A 5,703-nucleotide genomic window follows, 5' to 3' on the forward strand; every position below is an offset into this window, starting at 1 on the left:
TGTTGGTTTCGTCTCTTTCCATTATTTCATGTACATGTAGCCCGGAACTAATTGGTAGGGGTAGTAAATCCTGTGTACACTAGTGAAGCGAAGAAGAGATTCTAACCAATAAATACGGTTCTATTTTTGGACTATAAATGGCGAAAGATGATTGGATGTTTACATGAATATCCCTTATACGTCATACCAAGTGTAATAATAGAATGGATGAAGGGTTTCCCTGAACGCGTCGTTCGTTGGCAGGTACCATCGGTTTACTCGAGATTTTGTCAATCAAAACAGCTCTGACTACAAGCGAGAAATTATAAAAATACGGTGTTAATAACAAATCAATGGAGATTTCATTACATAAATTGATTCAATACATCTAAGAAAATACATAACCAGTCGTAATAGCTAATGTTTTGTTTTATTTCTGCAACAGCAGCGGAAATCGGAACGAAATGCGTACGAATTATTGAGGATGGCAGGCTTTCAATTCAGAGATGATGCTTATTTCAGGGGCGATTACTCGCTAAAAAGTCGCCTTTTCGTGATATGACGTGAATTATACCAGTACGAACTGTACAATGACTTCATTTGACTTTTATTTTATTGAGTATGTTGTTTTTATAACTCTGAAGTCTTTCTCATTTAGACATTAATCGTCTGATAATTCAATATGATGAACGACAATCTTTTCCTATGCAACACCATGCTAAAATATTTTAAGTAGCGCTCTTCACCAACATTGCGAAATGGGCAAGGCATAGGAGATCATCCAAAATACATTGTAGACAAATTTTACTCACCAACGACGAACATATTTAGAAATAGCCATCATACATGAACAATAGAAAATTTATGAGAATCAACTGAATCGTTACATTGTTTCTCAAAACATTTCTATAAGATTGATCAATTTAGCATTTGACTGGTACTCTGAACCCCATTTGTTACGACCCTTTAGGGTAGAAACCATAAAAAGGCGTCAGTCATGTTGATGTTAACGTTGAGAAGGTTAGAATGTCTTTATCTTCCATACCTTACCCTTTTCTCCCAAACCGGTCTTTTGGTACAAATCTACTTCAAAACCGTGGAAAATGTATTAAATATAGAAGATTTTCTACAAGCCGTAGAAAACTTATAAATTTCTGACGTATGTACTTGCTAATTTGTTTACTCGAAAGCTTAAGCATTGTCGATAGCTCCATACCTTCAAAATGATAAAAGTATGGCATCTACATAATGGAGATAACGTTATGTTTCGAAAATGTCAATGGAAAAGGTTGATATTCTGAATTTAAATGATTTTTTTATATGTTTTAGAGTTGGGATTAAGAACAAAAATGTATATCCCGTATTGGAGGTTAGCCGGTGCGCCTTTGTTGGAGATAGCTAAACTACAGAGGTGAGGAAAACTAGTTTGATAATATCTCATATCTTTGAAAAACGCTTGACAGTCCTACAGTCTATATATCTACATGCTTATACAGACATACATTGACATCAACATAACTAGGTACAGTTTTTTTTATTTCAGGAAGAGATTTCAATTTTGATCTAATTTAATCATGTAAATTATACTTCATTTTGTATAAATCATAACCTGTCAAGAAAACGGTTTGTCACACTATCATGAATTAACTCAAATGTCCAAAATGTAATTAAAAGTCATTCATTTAAATGGTCTCATCAATTTAATCTAACTATCGGCGCATTTTTACTTAAAGACCGAATCTCTCGTGCCAGTTTGTTTTTGTACTGCTATATAATATAGTAAAAAAAATATCAATACAAAATATTTTAAATTTTGTTTTTATGAAAATGTGGATTTACTCAGTTATTCACTAAAATTTCGCAAGAACCCGTGTCCTCCAACATGCATTCACATTTTACGTAAACTACAAGAATACGCTATTGATTGCCATATTGGTTGATAAATAATTTGTTGTCTGTTTGATGGAGTTCGAGGGAGCCCATAACAACAAATAAGATAGGATGTCAAAGGGCAGGGTCATACATCAGGGACGATAATAAAAAAAGAGCCGGAACCTGGCTTGCCGGAAATATAAGTCTGCTATACACCACATTTGGCACCAAGTTTAATGAATAGCACGTGTCCTTCGTTCCCTTCGAACCCAGGGAAACACGATGGTCGGTATTGATTAAGAGCACAGTCAACATCACTTGCGTTAATAAATATTTGACATACAGAACTTTGTTATCCAAGAGCGTACAATGAATTGAACAAGGTAAAACTAATCGTGATTGTGAGTGTTTTAATCGAAGATGGTTCAACACTTAATCGTTCAGCAAAGTGCAAAATAGTTTACAAAGTTACTTGGTTGGTTGATGAGTCTTAACGTTCCTACGCGTAACACTGAGCCTAGGAAGGGAACACGGTATTTCATATCTTTTGTAAAGGTCAAAGCATTCTTAAAGGGACGATAGGGAAACTGTGTCATGGATTGATGAGAGTTTTCGCTTTTCGATTACTTCATTCGACGTGAAAAGGTAGTTGGGCCACTTGTCAGACCATGTGGGCGTTCTCCAGATATATAGTTTGTATTAAACGTATATATTTTCATGTAGTATATAATAAATGAAACTTATAAACTATATGTAAATAAGTAATTACAAAACAGATATATCATAATGCCTCTCTAGAAAGGATAAAAAAAGATAATTAAACTTGACACAAATTGAATCAATAAATAAGAACTTTAAAGACACCAAAACAAAAGGCTAAATCATCATAATCCCCCACGGCATACTGAAGGTGAAACCACTTGATCCAGAAGGTAACGTCTTTCGACACCTTTGCGAAAGGCGATGTAGTATTCTGTGACACGGTCCTCTGGACCACGCACCTTGTATCCGAATGAGGCCGATATATCGAATGAGGTCGCTTAATTTACACCTGTATGCACTCTCGTCCAAAGGAGCTCTTTAATTGAATGAAAACGTCTGGTTGCATCTCAAACCTTTATCCGCAAACAAGGGTATTGTATGTTATACACAGAAGATATTACGACGAATTCAAAATATCATACTTTACAGTTGAAATAACATTGCAAACTCTGATATATGCAACTGTTTTGTATAATATTGTATTACATTATAACATTCATTGATGTATATTCCCTCGGTCACGTTGATGGCATTAAGTATAAGTATTATCGATATTATGTTATTTACTTTTTGAATATATATCTTCATCAGTTGTTATCATCACTTTACCAGTATGATTAAATCAAATTTACTTAATCAGTGCGGCTTCATATGATTTAATTTAATTTTTTGAATTACATATCCCACTGACTGACTTTCCGTTACTTTTTTACAATTTTATTATCGTGTTAGATATAGAAATGCAGAATAAAATAGATACGTGAACATTTCGTATCCCTGTCTCCCTGATCCCTAAGTTTACTGCAATGAAGCGTATGGGTTGTTTGTGTTTTACGTTCTATTAACATGCTATGGTCATTTAAGGACAAGCCAGGTTTTGGTGGTGGAGGAAAGCCGGAGTTCCCGAAGAAAAACCACCACTGACCTACGGCCAGTACCTGACGACTGCCCCACGAAGGCCTCGAACCCTTGAACCAGCGGTGGAGGGCTAGTGGTAGCAGAATTTCACACGCCTTATTCACTTGGCCTACGCGGCCCCCAATTGAAGTGTCGTATTTACTGGAGTAATGATATACATAGAAATGTACAAAATTGTATACATAGCGCAGATATATTTTTCTGTTTACAGATTTTACATGCGTTTGCATAATCTTCCCAAAATTATGATAGAACTTTTTTCTATCAACTAAAAGTAAATATGATCTGAGTATATTTGCAGTGCTGTTCTTTCATCTTGTCTTAATGAAAGCATACCAAAAGTAATTATCGACCAACAGTTGAAGGGAATACTCTTCTACCCTTCTACATCCACACCTATTTGTATGTTAACTCTGATAAAGCATATCGAAATGTGATGTTTGCTATCTAATTCCATGTTAGAAAAAGTCTTAAAATGATACGTGTAGCTTGACTTTGGAAACGATTGATCAAAGTTTGCTCTTTAATGTCTTTGATGTGTGATTAACCATGGATTTGTAATCACAAGGGTATTTTTAAAGCTAGCAAGAATTACCTTCTCAGGGACATCTTCGTCTTTAGAAGTGATAGTTATCAATATCCATTATTATGTGGTTTAACTGTTATTGAAGAATTCGTTATTCATGATGTGACAGAATGGATCATCAACCTCATACGACCTTTGGTTTGATTGGAATGTTGGCCTAGTGGCCTATATTTGAGCCACCACTTGACAGTACGTCACAATACATCACCAGCACACACACAGGCATACACACATAGGGAGATATTAGCCAGGTGGCATAGGACTAGTAGTTAGCGCCTGATAAGGCAGCTCCAGCGAATTCCTCAATATTGTATTGATTAATATATATGCTAATTGTATTGACTGTATAAAATTGTATATATATGTACTGTAAAGCGCTTTAGAGTGGCTTACACATGCTAGATAAGGCGCTATATCAAATGTTGTATATTATTATTATTATAATATTATTTACTTGCTGCCAATAATCAAAATAAAACAAAAACATTTTGGTCAATTACAAAGGTTAGCCAAACGTGAGGGGCGTAGACACGGTCGTTCAACGTGAGTCTCTACCATAAATATTACAAATATCTGAAAAATGTTGCTTTTTATCTTGCCTGATAGTCAATTTACCTTCCTTGTGCCATACATATACGTATCACCATCGATATCGATACTAGTTTGAAAAAAATGTTGATATTTTTATCAAAATAATTAAGTTAAATATACATATATTTATCCTTTCATATCGGTATTTTCATATATATGTATCATCGCACAAACACCAAATATCCATTTTTGTATACCGGTGATCCCAATACGTGGCAAACATGCCTATACTCAACTTCATGTTCAAACTTTACAGTTGACAAACGTTTTATCTTACATTGTAATAACTTTATTCGTAATTACACCGTACAGCTTGCTTGTTCATGCACCTTTATTATAATTAACAAACAAATAAATAACAACAAACGTAAAAAAGTTTTCAAATGTTTTTACTATCAGCATGAATATCAAGAAGCAAAAGGTATTTTATTTAAAAACAAAAACAAAACCCACATGTTTGGCGGTTAATTTGCGAATATGATTCGATTCTTAATAAAGACATGATTTACACTTAATTAAAATAACGAGGGCATAGAAGTGAATATCTTTCATCTAAATTTCGAATCCTCCTTTATGTCTTATACTTTGCATTGCAATTAGTTCTGACGTCTAGTTTCGTAGCAGATGGATTATTTTGTAATGACCTTAAATCATTAATGTTTATATCTTTAGATCGTTTAATTCGAAGGACATTAAAATAAATGCACATTTTGTAATGAACAAAAACAGTAATTGAAAACTTGTTTGCGAGCATTCGAAAATGTTTGTATCTTTTGTCAACTCAAGACTGCATTTTGATTAGCATTTAAAACTTTATTATTTCACTCATTGGAAGAAACACGATATTTGAATGTTTTCATGCAAAATAACTGCTTTTTAACTTATTTTATAATTTCTATTTACGTAACACCAAAAGTTATATATTTTTAACGTTGATGCAGGGTTTTGCAGGCAACCTCCCTTTTCGTGTGTGAGTGTAAGTATCGTTAATGCTT

This window comes from Mizuhopecten yessoensis, unplaced genomic scaffold (assembly GCF_002113885.1).
Source record: "Mizuhopecten yessoensis strain PY_sf001 unplaced genomic scaffold, ASM211388v2 scaffold3989, whole genome shotgun sequence".
Taxonomy (NCBI): domain Eukaryota; kingdom Metazoa; phylum Mollusca; class Bivalvia; order Pectinida; family Pectinidae; genus Mizuhopecten; species Mizuhopecten yessoensis.